The sequence below is a fragment of the Eutrigla gurnardus genome (assembly GCF_963514095.1).
Source record: "Eutrigla gurnardus genome assembly, chromosome: 11".
NCBI classification, from domain to species: Eukaryota; Metazoa; Chordata; class Actinopteri; order Perciformes; family Triglidae; genus Eutrigla; species Eutrigla gurnardus.
The window spans coordinates 9,638,851-9,654,587 of NC_139925.1; the positions used below are offsets into that span (position 1 = coordinate 9,638,851).

The 15,737-nt window shown below is 45.1% G+C and overlaps 1 long non-coding RNA gene across 1 annotated transcript; it reads right to left on the reverse strand.

The window, feature by feature from the left end:
- Window positions 1-15: 15 nt before the first annotated feature.
- Window positions 16-1,355, reverse strand: LOC311020994. Its single transcript, XR_014597963.1, has 4 exons — window positions 1,208-1,355; window positions 717-798; window positions 148-194; window positions 16-41 (listed from the first exon to the last, which is right to left on the reverse strand). It is a non-coding gene; the product is annotated as an uncharacterized lncRNA (long non-coding RNA).
- Between the last annotated feature and the right edge of the window lie 14,382 nt (window positions 1,356-15,737).

The window sequence follows — 15,737 nt, forward strand, 5'->3', positions numbered from 1 at the left end:
CAGGCTGTACTGAAGTGACGAAATAGATCATCACACCACCACTGTAGAAAAGAAAAAACTTTTAAATACATAATCAGCTTCATGATTGGATCATTTTCTTCACAGTTGCATCTAAAAGTTCATGAAAACAAAACATAAAAACCTTACCTTGTTCCACAAGGCACATTCTTGATCTCATCAGTTTGGAGAGTGGTCTTAAACACAAAAATTAAGTGATGATCAAATGATTTGATGATGAAGATGATTCTCAGACTACATAGGCCCTTTCTAAATATGCATCTGGATTTAAAAGTTGTATGTTCCTAACTTATACAAAAAACCCTAAATAAAAGTAGTACATACTTTTAATTTAACCTGTGTAATACATACAATATGCAGAATAATTCTCATTTCATATTTCTGCAATTTAATTTACATTTCAATGGATTTTAGAGTTAATGCTAATTTTTTTTAATGCTGTGCAATGCAGAACAAAATAAATGAGCAAGTAAAGGCTAATCCTGGATATAATTGTATTATATATATATATATATATATAGGGCATAAACTTGGTGTAAAATAAAGCCGATGCAACCATAGTTTAATGGCAACTGTTTGCATGCTGCAGCTGATTTATTTATAGAAGATCCAATTCTGGTTTTGATGCATCAGCACCTCCTGGTTGACTCTTAAATTGCACGTCTCTGCTAACAGACCACGGCTGAAGGTAAATTTACCTGCACTGATCTGAAGGTGGTAATGAAAGGCAGCATAATGTGATATCCAGGACCATTGGGAGACGTCAGCAAGGCCCCACCCCTGAAACAAAAACAAACTAATTAGTTGGCCTGACTTGTTTGAAGTGTGTTTATTTGGGTGTAACAATACTTTTTGAGGGTGTGGTTGAATACATTTGCATTAAATCACAGAGTGTATATTATTTTGATCAACTTATGAACATAATCAACAATTGAGCTTTGATATCTAGATTATGTCTCATATATTATATTGTAGTTGTGAAGTTCAAAACACTTCAGAGCTCCTCAGATGTTCCTGTCTGGAAGGGAAAATCCTGAGCTGACAAGTGTGTGGCAATGGCCTCTCTCCATTTAGTTAAACAGGTTTGAAGAATGCAGGTCTCTGGATCCCAGATTATATTTCCACATCCAGACAAAATGTATAATCGTTGTGAGGAAATAGGCCTCTTAGAAACAACAGAGCGTGATACCTGTAGTATACAGCAAGGTGTCCTTCTTCAATCTTGTGAATGGAGGAGTGCAGCATGATGGCCATCACTCCTGCTATTGCTCCAAATACTGCCCCTACGTGTGGCATCGTCATCCTGACTAGTACTCACCTACAGGCAGAGAAAGAAGCATAAACATACTGAAATATTTATTGCGATTGTCTACAAAACTGCACACAGTCAGTTAACAGTGTATTAGGTAAACCTAACTAAAATCAAAGCAGTCTCATGTAAAAGCCCTGCATAAAATACTACCTTCATGAAGGTTTTAATGCTTGCTTTAAAAAGGTGTCTTGGAGACTGTAGTTTGTGGAGAATGGTAATAACATGTAATAACGTCTCAGTAATCCCAAAAAGCTATAAAAGGAGTCAGAAAACGCATTACAAAAAAAAAACTGTACAATGCTTTGTTTGACAAAATCTGAACGCAGAAGCAGAAAAGGCAGAAAGACAATGCACTGTAAACTGAACTGAACTGCACTGAATTACGGAAGAGGACGTTACTGCATCTCTGTTTGCAAAGCAAGATTCTCTCCGAATGCTCTGAATAGGTTGTTTCTTGCTGACATTGCTGATTAAAAGCATGCCTTTCCTTTCCTTAGCAGTGTTAAGTAATGTTTCGCTATCTCATCGTGAATGGAAATTTAGCCTAGCCGTTTATCTTAGAATATTAGCTGCTAAATGCATTGTCGCTGGCGGTGGGCGCTGCATTCAGGCTTCTGTTAACATTAGAACTACTGACAAGTTAACACGTTAGACTGACGGATCATTGCATTCTCGAAGTCACACCATGAATGCACACCATGCATTCAGCAAAAACGTTAACGTGCCTTGCATGATTCCCGAGCGCTGTCCTCTCCTCCTTCCGGCCTAATTCCAGTAGATAGTTGTTGTGGTAGTTGTTGTTGATACACGCGGTAAATTCAGGCGATTTAGATGGAGCTGGGAAAGATTAAGCACACGGTTTCCACACTATGCTAATCCACTGAGATAATAAATGTATTTGAAATGAAAACGGTAATTATACCGTAATATATAATAAGGTTAATAGGTAATAAGGTTAACAGGTAATAGGGCTTATTACCTATTAATTAATTTTATTACAGAGATCTTGATATAAAGAGTTTGAAAAAATATTTATTTATTTTGTCTAAAACATTTATATCAATTGAGGGTGGAGTCACACAAACACTCCATTCCATCTATTGCATTCCATTTCATCTATTCCATCTCCATTCCTTCAGTGATGACATCACCGCTTGATTCTTTTTACATTCCATTCTTCCTTTGATGTCCATTCTGATGACCTCACACAGTGACATCAAAGGATGAAAGGCAGTGAGTATTTATAAATAGGTACAGGTACTGGACAAATACATCCTTTATTTGTGATGTTGCAGTCCGATCGAGAGATACAATCTAATACAGATACAATCTACTACGAAACCATGCAGAAGCAAGGGGAGAAGGACGACCAGCTGAGTGAACATTTTGAGACGGAGGAGGAGAAGCAAGCCAGGCATCTCAAAAGTCGGAAGTATGACATCCTCCTTGCAAAGTTCCGGTTAAAAAAGGCCGCACAAAAAAGCAACCAGGGGCTGGAGACTGAAGACCGGCAGAAGGTGAACGTCCAACTGATGGACGAGAGAGAGGCGCTGCAGGCAAAGTTCCAAAAGGACCTGGTCCAGTCCCAGCAGAGCTGGTACACATGCATCAGCCTGCTGGACACAAAAGTCAAACAGCTGGAGGACGAGAAAAGGGAAATGGAGGACAAGTTCCAAAAGGACCTGGCCAAGGCCCAGCAGAGCTCAAAGACAAGCATCTGCCTGCTGGAGACAAAAGTCCAACAGCTGCAGGAAGAGAACTGGGAACTGGTGGACAAGTTCCAAAAGGACCTGTCCGAGTCCCAGCAGAGCTCAAAGACAAGCATCAGCCTGCTGGACACAAAAGTCCAAAAGATGCAGGACGAGAAATGGGAACTGCAGGACAAGTTCCAAAAGGACCTGGCCGAGTCCCAGCAGAGCTCAAAGACAAGCATCAGCCTGCTGGAAACAAAAGTCCAAAAGATGCAGGACGAGAAAAAGGTACTGCAGGACAAGTTCCAAAAGGAGCTGGCTTTGCAGATGGTAAATAAGGTTACGGAGCTGGCCAAGAGCGAAGTGTTGGCCACAAAGCTACGAGAGGTGGAGGAGGAGAACAAACACCTGGTCCAGACAATGCAGGGCTTGGACACAAAGGTCCAACAGATGTCCGTTCATGTCAAATCAATGGAGGACAAACTCATAAAGGAGCTGGCCAACGAAGCACAGAGTTGTGAGACTAGAGTCCAAGAGGTCCAGAAGGACAACAGGGACCTGGAGAAGCTCTGTCTGAACCTGAAGAAGAAGAGGACCTCTCCTCTAGCCTTTCTCTTCAGGACGAAGATACAGGATGAGCAGGCAGAACTGCAGAAGATGAAGGACAAGATGCATGAGAAGGAGAAGAAGAAGGAAGCCAAGCGGGAGAAGGAGGAGAAAAAACGTGAGGAGAAGCAGAATAAGGGTTTCTTGAGCTTCATGCACCGAAAAAACAGGCGTGACGGTCACGATAAGGTGGAGGAGGCTGCTGATTGTTCAGCTTAGGTTGGACAACAGTAGCCCCCCCCCCCCCTCCCTCTGAAAGGGTTTTTCTCCTCAACCCATCTACCTCACCTCCACCTCCCTCCCCTCTGTCCTTCCTCAACGTAAATTGGTTTTCTCCTGGTGCTCAGGTTTTCCCAAAATATATACAGTACATATTAATGTATATATGTGTAAAAAAACACCCTTCATCCATACACCTAACCTCCATCTCCCTCCCCTCTGTCCTTCCTCAACTCCAACGTAAAAGGGTTTTCTTCTGGTACTCAGGCTTTCCCACAATATATACAGTACATATTAATGTATATATGTGTAAAAAAACACCCTTCATCCATACACCTCACCTCCATCTCCCTCCCCTCTGTCATTCCTCACCTGCTGAGGGGAGAAGGGCTGCTTTATGCCACACAGGTCGCTTACGGCTCTGACGGTCATCATTTAGCATCAGATTATGAAAAATATCAAAAATGTATTACCCTCATTGTGACAGAACGGGTACAAAGGGCTCTCAAGCATTTCAACCTGCTCACTTGTTCGTTTGACGAACTACACACAGAAACCTTGCACACTGAGTCCGATGCATTTTTGAATACAAATTTGTTGTATTTGAAATGAAAACGGTAATTATACTGTAATATATAATAAGGTTAGTTAACGAAGACGAGCATCAGCCTGCTGGAGACACAAGTCCAAAAGATGCAGGATGAGAAAAAGGAACTGCAGGACAAGTTCCAAAAGGACTTGGCCAAGTCCCAGCAGATCTCAAAGACAAGCATCAGCCTGCTGGACACAAAAGTCCAAAAGATGCAGGACGAGAAATGGGAACTGCAGGACAAGTTCCAAAAGGACCTGGCCGAGTCCCAGCAGAGCTCAAAGACGAGCATCCGCCTGCTGGAGAGACAAGTCCAAAAGGTGCAGGACGAGAAAAAGGAACTGCAGGACAAGTTCCAAAACGACCTGGCAAAGGCCCAGCAGAGCTCAAAGACGAGCTTCAGCCTGCTGGACACAAAAGTCCAAAAGATGCAGGATGAGAAAAAGAAACTGCAGGACAAGTTCCAAAAGGACGTAGCCAAATCCCAACAGAGCTCAAAGACAAGCATCAGCCTGTTGGAAACAAAAGTTCAACAGCTGCAGGACGAGAAAAGGGAACTGGTGGACAAGTTCCAATAGGACCTGTCCGAGTTCCAGCAGCGCTCAAAGACAAGCATCAGCCTGCTGGACACAAAAGTCCAAAAGATGCAGGACGAGAAAAAGGTACTGCAGGACAAGTTCCAAAAGGACTTGGCCAAGTCCCAGCAGATCTCAAAGACAAGCATCAGCCTGCTGGACACAAAAGTCCAAAAGATGCAGGACGAGAAATGGGAACTGCAGGACAAGTTCCAAAAGGACCTGGCCGAGTCCCAGCAGAGCTCAAAGACGAGCATCCGCCTGCTGGAGAGACAAGTCCAATAGGTGCAGGACGAGAAAAAGGAACTGCAGGACAAGTTCCAAAACGACCTGGCAAAGGCCCAGCAGAGCTCAAAGACGAGCTTCAGCCTGCTGGACACAAAATTCCAAAAGATGCAGGATGAGAAAAAGGAACTGCAGGACAAGTTCCAAAAGGACGTAGCCAAATCCCAACAGAGCTCAAAGACAAGCATCAGCCTGTTGGAAACAAAAGTTCAACAGCTGCAGGACGAGAAAAGGGAACTGGTGGACAAGTTCCAATAGGACCTGTCCGAGTTCCAGCAGCGCTCAAAGACAAGCATCAGCCTGCTGGACACAAAAGTCCAAAAGATGCAGGATGAGAAAAAGGTACTGCAGGACAAGTTCCAAAAGGACTTGGCCAAGTCCCAGCAGATCTCAAAGACAAGCATCAGCCTGCTGGACACAAAAGTCCAAAAGATGCAGGACGAGAAATGGGAACTGCAGGACAAGTTCCAAAAGGACCTGGCCGAGTCCCAGCAGAGCTCAAAGACGAGCATCCGCCTGCTGGAGAGACAAGTCCAAAAGGTGCAGGACGAGAAAAAGGAACTGCAGGACAAGTTCCAAAACGACCTGGCAAAGGCCCAGCAGAGCTCAAAGACGAGCTTCAGCCTGCTGGACACAAAAGTCCAAAAGATGCAGGATGAGAAAAAGGAACTGCAGGACAAGTTCCAAAAGGACGTAGCCAAATCCCAACAGAGCTCAAAGACAAGCATCAGCCTGTTGGAAACAAAAGTTCAACAGCTGCAGGACGAGAAAAGGGAACTGGTGGACAAGTTCCAATAGGACCTGTCCGAGTTCCAGCAGCGCTCAAAGACAAGCATCAGCCTGCTGGACACAAAAGTCCAAAAGATGCAGGACGAGAAAAAGGTACTGCAGGACAAGTTCCAAAAGGACTTGGCCAAGTCCCAGCAGATCTCAAAGACAAGCATCAGCCTGCTGGACACAAAAGTCCAAAAGATGCAGGACGAGAAATGGGAACTGCAGGACAAGTTCCAAAAGGACCTGGCCGAGTCCCAGCAGAGCTCAAAGACGAGCATCCGCCTGCTGGAGAGACAAGTCCAATAGGTGCAGGACGAGAAAAAGGAACTGCAGGACAAGTTCCAAAACGACCTGGCAAAGGCCCAGCAGAGCTCAAAGATGAGCTTCAGCCTGCTGGACACAAAATTCCAAAAGATGCAGGATGAGAAAAAGGAACTGCAGGACAAGTTCCAAAAGGACGTAGCCAAATCCCAACAGAGCTCAAAGACAAGCATCAGCCTGTTGGAAACAAAAGTTCAACAGCTGCAGGACGAGAAAAGGGAACTGGTGGACAAGTTCCAATAGGACCTGTCCGAGTTCCAGCAGCGCTCAAAGACAAGCATCAGCCTGCTGGACACAAAAGTCCAAAAGATGCAGGATGAGAAAAAGGTACTGCAGGACAAGTTCCAAAAGGACTTGGCCAAGTCCCAGCAGATCTCAAAGACAAGCATCAGCCTGCTGGACACAAAAGTCCAAAAGATGCAGGACGAGAAATGGGAACTGCAGGACAAGTTCCAAAAGGACCTGGCCGAGTCCCAGCAGAGCTCAAAGACGAGCATCCGCCTGCTGGAGAGACAAGTCCAAAAGGTGCAGGACGAGAAAAAGGAACTGCAGGACAAGTTCCAAAACGACCTGGCAAAGGCCCAGCAGAGCTCAAAGACGAGCTTCAGCCTGCTGGACACAAAAGTCCAAAAGATGCAGGATGAGAAAAAGGAACTGCAGGACAAGTTCCAAAAGGACGTAGCCAAATCCCAACAGAGCTCAAAGACAAGCATCAGCCTGTTGGAAACAAAAGTTCAACAGCTGCAGGACGAGAAAAGGGAACTGGTGGACAAGTTCCAATAGGACCTGTCCGAGTTCCAGCAGCGCTCAAAGACAAGCATCAGCCTGCTGGACACAAAAGTCCAAAAGATGCAGGACGAGAAAAAGGTACTGCAGGACAAGTTCCAAAAGGACTTGGCCAAGTCCCAGCAGATCTCAAAGACAAGCATCAGCCTGCTGGACACAAAAGTCCAAAAGATGCAGGACGAGAAATGGGAACTGCAGGACAAGTTCCAAAAGGACCTGGCCGAGTCCCAGCAGAGCTCAAAGACGAGCATCCGCCTGCTGGAGAGACAAGTCCAAAAGGTGCAGGACGAGAAAAAGGAACTGCAGGACAAGTTCCAAAACGACCTGGCAAAGGCCCAGCAGAGCTCAAAGACGAGCTTCAGCCTGCTGGACACAAAATTCCAAAAGATGCAGGATGAGAAAAAGGAACTGCAGGACAAGTTCCAAAAGGACGTAGCCAAATCCCAACAGAGCTCAAAGACAAGCATCAGCCTGTTGGAAACAAAAGTTCAACAGCTGCAGGACGAGAAAAGGGAACTGGTGGACAAGTTCCAATAGGACCTGTCCGAGTTCCAGCAGCGCTCAAAGACAAGCATCAGCCTGCTGGACACAAAAGTCCAAAAGATGCAGGATGAGAAAAAGGTACTGCAGGACAAGTTCCAAAAGGACTTGGCCAAGTCCCAGCAGATCTCAAAGACAAGCATCAGCCTGCTGGACACAAAAGTCCAAAAGATGCAGGACGAGAAATGGGAACTGCAGGACAAGTTCCAAAAGGACCTGGCCGAGTCCCAGCAGAGCTCAAAGACGAGCATCCGCCTGCTGGAGAGACAAGTCCAAAAGGTGCAGGACGAGAAAAAGGAACTGCAGGATAAGTTCCAAAACGACCTGGCAAAGGCCCAGCAGAGCTCAAAGACGAGCTTCAGCCTGCTGGACACAAAAGTCCAAAAGATGCAAGATGAGAAAAAGGAACTGCAGGACAAGTTCCAAAAGGACGTAGCCAAATCCCAACAGAGCTCAAAGACAAGCATCAGCCTGCTGGAAACAAAAGTTCAACAGCTGCAGGACGAGAAAAGGGAACTGGTGGACAAGTTCCAATAGGACCTGTCCGAGTTCCAGCAGCGCTCAAAGACAAGCATCAGCCTGCTGGACACAAAAGTCCAAAAGATGCAGGATGAGAAAAAGGTACTGCAGGACAAGTTCCAAAAGGACTTGGCCAAGTCCCAGCAGATCTCAAAGACAAGCATCAGCCTGCTGGACACAAAAGTCCAAAAGATGCAGGACGAGAAATGGGAACTGCAGGACAAGTTCCAAAAGGACCTGGCCGAGTCCCAGCAGAGCTCAAAGACGAGCATCCGCCTGCTGGAGAGACAAGTCCAAAAGGTGCAGGACGAGAAAAAGGAACTGCAGGATAAGTTCCAAAACGACCTGGCAAAGGCCCAGCAGAGCTCAAAGACGAGCTTCAGCCTGCTGGACACAAAAGTCCAAAAGATGCAGGATGAGAAAAAGGAACTGCAGGACAAGTTCCAAAAGGACGTAGCCAAATCCCAACAGAGCTCAAAGACAAGCATCAGCCTGCTGGAAACAAAAGTTCAACAGCTGCAGGACGAGAAAAGGGAACTGGTGGACAAGTTCCAATAGGACCTGTCCGAGTCCCAGCAGCGCTCAAAGACAAGCATCAGCCTGCTGGACACAAAAGTCCAAAAGATGCAGGACGAGAAAAAGGTACTGCAGGACAAGTTCCAAAAGGACTTGGCCAAGTCCCAGCAGATCTCAAAGACAAGCATCAGCCTGCTGGACACAAAAGTCCAAAAGAGGCAGGACGAGAAATGGGAACTGCAGGACAAGTTCCAAAAGGACCTGGCCGAGTCCCAGCAGAGCTCAAAGACGAGCATCCGCCTGCTGGAGAGACAAGTCCAAAAGGTGCAGGACGAGAAAAAGGAACTGCAGGACAAGTTCCAAAACGACCTGGCAAAGGCCCAGCAGAGCTCAAAGAAGAGCTTCAGCCTGCTGGAGACACAAGTCCAAAAGATGCAGGATGAGAAAAAGGAACTGCAGGACAAGTTCCAAAAGGACGTAGCCAAATCCCAACAGAGCTCAAAGACAAGCATCAGCCTGCTGGAAACAAAAGTCCAACAGCTGCAGGACGAGAAAAGGGAACTGGTAGACCAGTTCCAAAAGGACCTGTCCGAGTCCGAGCAGCGCTCAAAGACAAGCATCAGCCTGCTGGACACAAAAGTCCAAAAGATGCAGGACGAGAAAAAGGTACTGCAGGACAAGTTCCAAAAGGACTTGGCCAAGTCCCAGCAGATCTCAAAGACAAGCATCAGCCTGCTGGACACAAAAGTCCAAAAGATGCAGGACGAGAAATGGGAACTGGTGGACAAGTTCCAATAGGACCTGTCCGAGTTCCAGCAGCGCTCAAAGACAAGCATCCGCCTGCTGGAGAGACAAGTCCAAAAGGTGCAGGACGAGAAAAAGGAACTGCAGGACAAGTTCCAAAACGACCTGGCAAAGGCCCAGCAGAGCTCAAAGAAGAGCTTCAGCCTGCTGGAGACACAAGTCCAAAAGATGCAGGATGAGAAAAAGGAACTGCAGGACAAGTTCCAAAAGGACGTAGCCAAATCCCAACAGAGCTCAAAGACAAGCATCAGCCTGCTGGACACAAAAGTCCAAAAGATGCAGGACGAGAAAAAGGTACTGCAGGACAAGTTCCAAAAGGACTTGGCCAAGTCCCAGCAGATCTCAAAGACAAGCATCAGCCTGCTGGACACAAAAGTCCAAAAGAGGCAGGACGAGAAATGGGAACTGCAGGACAAGTTCCAAAAGGACCTGGCCGAGTCCCAGCAGAGCTCAAAGACGAGCATCCGCCTGCTGGAGAGACAAGTCCAAAAGGTGCAGGACGAGAAAAAGGAACTGCAGGACAAGTTCCAAAACGACCTGGCAAAGGCCCAGCAGAGCTCAAAGAAGAGCTTCAGCCTGCTGGAGACACAAGTCCAAAAGATGCAGGATGAGAAAAAGGAACTGCAGGACAAGTTCCAAAAGGACGTAGCCAAATCCCAACAGAGCTCAAAGACAAGCATCAGCCTGCTGGAAACAAAAGTCCAACAGCTGCAGGACGAGAAAAGGGAACTGGTGGACCAGTTCCAAAAGGACCTGTCCGAGTCCCAGCAGCGCTCAAAGACAAGCATCAGCCTGCTGGACACAAAAGTCCAAAAGATGCAGGACGAGAAAAAGGTACTGCAGGACAAGTTCCAAAAGGACTTGGCCAAGTCCCAGCAGATCTCAAAGACAAGCATCAGCCTGCTGGACACAAAAGTCCAAAAGATACAGGACGAGAAATGGGAACTGGTGGACAAGTTCCAATAGGACCTGTCCGAGTTCCAGCAGCGCTCAAAGACAAGCATCAGCCTGCTGGACACAAAAGTCCAAAAGATGCAGGACGAGAAAAAGGTACTGCAGGACAAGTTCCAAAAGGACTTGGCCAAGTCCCAGCAGATCTCAAAGACAAGCATCAGCCTGCTGGACACAAAAGTCCAAAAGATGCAGGACGAGAAATGGGAACTGCAGGACAAGTTCCAAAAGGACTTGGCCAAGTCCCAGCAGATCTCAAAGACAAGCATCAGCCTGCTGGACACAAAAGTCCAAAAGATGCAGGACGAGAAATGGGAACTGGTGGACAAGTTCCAATAGGACCTGTCCGAGTTCCAGCAGCGCTCAAAGACAAGCATCCGCCTGCTGGAGAGACAAGTCCAAAAGGTGCAGGACGAGAAAAAGGAACTGCAGGACAAGTTCCAAAACGACCTGGCAAAGGCCCAGCAGAGCTCAAAGAAGAGCTTCAGCCTGCTGGAGACACAAGTCCAAAAGATGCAGGATGAGAAAAAGGAACTGCAGGACAAGTTCCAAAAGGACGTAGCCAAATCCCAACAGAGCTCAAAGACAAGCATCAGCCTGCTGGACACAAAAGTCCAAAAGATGCAGGACGAGAAAAAGGTACTGCAGGACAAGTTCCAAAAGGACTTGGCCAAGTCCCAGCAGATCTCAAAGACAAGCATCAGCCTGCTGGACACAAAAGTCCAAAAGAGGCAGGACGAGAAATGGGAACTGCAGGACAAGTTCCAAAAGGACCTGGCCGAGTCCCAGCAGAGCTCAAAGACGAGCATCCGCCTGCTGGAGAGACAAGTCCAAAAGGTGCAGGACGAGAAAAAGGAACTGCAGGACAAGTTCCAAAACGACCTGGCAAAGGCCCAGCAGAGCTCAAAGAAGAGCTTCAGCCTGCTGGAGACACAAGTCCAAAAGATGCAGGATGAGAAAAAGGAACTGCAGGACAAGTTCCAAAAGGACGTAGCCAAATCCCAACAGAGCTCAAAGACAAGCATCAGCCTGCTGGAAACAAAAGTCCAACAGCTGCAGGACGAGAAAAGGGAACTGGTGGACCAGTTCCAAAAGGACCTGTCCGAGTCCCAGCAGCGCTCAAAGACAAGCATCAGCCTGCTGGACACAAAAGTCCAAAAGATGCAGGACGAGAAAAAGGTACTGCAGGACAAGTTCCAAAAGGACTTGGCCAAGTCCCAGCAGATCTCAAAGACAAGCATCAGCCTGCTGGACACAAAAGTCCAAAAGATACAGGACGAGAAATGGGAACTGGTGGACAAGTTCCAATAGGACCTGTCCGAGTTCCAGCAGCGCTCAAAGACAAGCATCAGCCTGCTGGACACAAAAGTCCAAAAGATGCAGGACGAGAAAAAGGTACTGCAGGACAAGTTCCAAAAGGACTTGGCCAAGTCCCAGCAGATCTCAAAGACAAGCATCAGCCTGCTGGACACAAAAGTCCAAAAGATGCAGGACGAGAAATGGGAACTGCAGGACAAGTTCCAAAAGGACCTGGCCGAGTCCCAGCAGATCTCAAAGACAAGCATCAGCCTGCTGGACACAAAAGTCCAAAAGAGGCAGGACGAGAAATGGGAACTGGTGGACAAGTTCCAATAGGACCTGTCCGAGTTCCAGCAGCGCTCAAAGACAAGAATCAGCCTGCTGGACACAAAAGTCCAAAAGATGCAGGACGAGAAAAAGGTACTGCAGGACAAGTTCCAAAAGGACTTGGCCAAGTCCCAGCAGATCTCAAAGACAAGCATCAGCCTGCTGGACACAAAAGTCCAAAAGATGCAGGACGAGAAATGGGAACTGCAGGACAAGTTCTAAAAGGACCTGTCCGAGTCCCAGCAGCGCTCAAAGACAAGCATCAGCCTGCTGGACACAAAAGTCCAAAAGATGCAGGACGAGAAAAAGGTACTGCAGGACAAGTTCCAAAAGGACTTGGCCAAGTCCCAGCAGATCTCAAAGACAAGCATCAGCCTGCTGGACACAAAAGTCCAAAAGATGCAGGACGAGAAATGGGAACTGCAGGACAAGTTCCAAAAGGAGCTGGCTTTGCAGATGGTAAATAAGGTTACGGAGCTGGCCAAGAGCGAAGTGTACGAAAGCTACGAGAGGTGGAGGAGGAGAACAAACACCTGGTCCAGACAATGCAGGGCTTGGAGACAAAGGTCCAACAGATGTCCGTTCCCTCCCCTCTGTCCTTCCTCACCTGCTGAGGGGAGAAGGGCTGCTTTATGCCACACAGGTCGCTTACGGCTCTGACGGTCATCATTTAGCATCAGATTATGAAAAATATCAAAAATGTATTACCCTCATTGTGACAGAACGGGTACAAAGGGCTCTCAAGCATTTCAACCTGTTCACTTGTTCGTTTGACGAACTACGCACAGAAACCTTGCACACTGAGTCCGATGCATTTTTGAATACATATTTGTTGCGAAAATTCACAAAACTAAAATTTACGGAGTCATCCAGCAGTTAGCATGATAGTTGCGCAGCTTCATTCATTCATTTTCTTTTTTCAATAATGAGATGCTCACATCATTGTCATCACTGCTCGATGATTCTGTTTATTTTCAATGATGAACCTGAACAGCAATTGCAGTACGTTCCCGATCCCAAACTGCTCAGCGATCGCTCGCCACAATCTGTCCTGTATCGCCGCTTCAAAGCAGCCCTTCTCACCTTTTTTCATTAATTTTTTCGCCAAACTAAAGACATTTTTTTTAATTAGATATAAAAAGCTATCTTAAGGCACAATGGGTGTTCAAAGCTAGGCAAGCTTTCAACACACACACACACAGCGAAGACCAAATATTTTCAGACCCATAGATTTGTTTGGCTGAGTTGCATTGAAAGGAGGGCCACATCCAGGGCAAAGAGAACATTACTTCCATGTGACAGCAGACCGTTTACATTTATTTTAGTTTTTTTTTTTAAATCACTGATGTAACGGTCCTTGTAAAGTTAGAGCTCAGGGAACGCCTTTCAACTTTCGGGAAACGCAGTCAAAGTATCTCACTGTGGAGAGTGATTCATATTTTTTATTGTACACCTGTATGTGGCATCAAAAATAGTCCTATAAAATAAATTGCTAAATTTAAAATTCTTGTCTATATAAGACTAAGGGAAAGCAATGATCAGTGCTGCCGCTGTTTTCAGAACAGTGTTTTCAGGTTGCCTTTTATTGAACTATATTTATTTGCAGCACTCCCTATTGAGTGGATAATAATTCGAGGTTGTGACTTCCTGTACTTTATTTTTTTACAATGACAGAAATATTGTGACTTGATTCAGTTTGCTCAGAATTAAATGAAAGTCCAAAAAAAAAAAAAATCCAGTTAACTTGTGTTTATTGCTAATGTTGTTATCTTAATTTTAATGTTGTTGTTGTTGTCACCTGTAATTTCTTATTAATTTTATTTCAGAAATCAGCCGTACTAATGCAGATGCATTAGTGTGCATCATTTAGACTAGTTTTAGATGTTGCGATGTTGGGGGTCATGTTCATATCCAACCAGGCTGTACTGAAGTGACACATTTGGGAGTCGATGTTATGTCAAGAACATCAAGAACTTATCTATATAGAGAGAGTATTTAAGAATTATTTTTATATAAAAATGCCAAATCAACTTGTTAATCTTTAGTAAAACACCACATGTGCTGAGTCACTTGGATGACTAAGAAAAAACTGGAACTTGGACTGATGGACACCTGTTCAGGGTTTTTACTGTTATGCACTTACTTTACTACTTTACTACTACTTACGCAAGGTTTATTGTACTGTGTCTTCTTTCTTCTTCATGATGAATGTATGACGGCATTGTGGTTCAATATCAAAGACAGACAGGCTTTGATGGATGTTTCATTATCGGTCTTATTCTTCTAAATAATAAATAGCCTGTGAATTGTGACGTCTCCACTGTTGGTAGCTGTACAAGAATAAAAAAGATTTGGATAGTTTTATATTGGAATTTAAGTTTTAATACAGAGTTTGCCCATGCAGACAGTTTGTTATAATGATATAATTAAAGAATGATCACTGGCCATAGCCATTAGATTCACCGTTCAATGTAGGAAATGTTTGAAATTATTAAAAGGAAAAGTAATTAAATTTTTTGGAGCCTAAGGTGGCGTGTAGAAATCTTTAGTTTTGTTCGGCCAACCGTCCATATTGAGTTTCTATCACAGAAGTCTGAGAGAAAAAGAAACTTTTTTTGTAGTTTTGCTTAAACAGTTACATTGATAATAATTTATCAAAATTGTTGCCATTGAATTTCCTGCTGATCGACGGAAGACAGTTGGATAATATTTATCTTATTTTGTCAAATAGGAAATTACTCTCACTGTACTACATCATCTTGAAGCTGTGTTTGCCTTCCCCCTCAGCTTCTCCCAGCTTTAGATAAAGTCCCTTATAGATAAAGGCTAATTATAAGGGAAGGTCATGGATTCTGGGTTGTTTAGATTCAGTCCCAGCGCTCTTCGATTCAATTACGTATTGGTTGTCTCCTCACGTGGCTCTCGTTGGTGCTCTAAAAACAATGAGTCAGCCAGATTACAACCATGCGTTATCTAAAGTGTAATTATTAACCACCACACTGTCAGAGAAAACGCTTTTAGGATCATCACAGTCGGTGAAAGACTCGTCACACATATTCTTTAGTACTGATAGAGGTTGACTTTGCGGCAGTGTAGATAAATAACTTTATTTCACTCTATTGCAATTTTAGAACATTTTTGTCACAGTGTTTTCTTACTGACATTCCCCAAGAATAATCTTGTTCAGTTATTCATAAGCTCTGTTTTTCATTTACGACATAAGGGTGAAGTCATGCTAAAGTGTGGGGGCACGCATGGATCATAACTTCTAAGGAACAATGCTGTGGATTCAATTTCATGTCATGTGCCCATCTTCGTCTTTTCAGGCTCACAAATACCCACCAACAGCTGTTGTGTTGCGTTTGAACTGTTGTCTGGTAGCAATTTAACTCCGGAGTGTTCCAAATAGCCCAACATCAAACATGGCACATAATGAAAACGCTTTAGGACAGTAGCGCAGACGTGTTGTCTTTGTACTGTAGCTGATTCTAATGCGTGATTACCTGAAACTAATCTGATGTGACTTGATAAAGGAACTCGCTCCAAAGAAAGTGAAGGCATGCAGAGTATAAGTGGAAACACAACAGGAAAAGGGGTCTAATGAG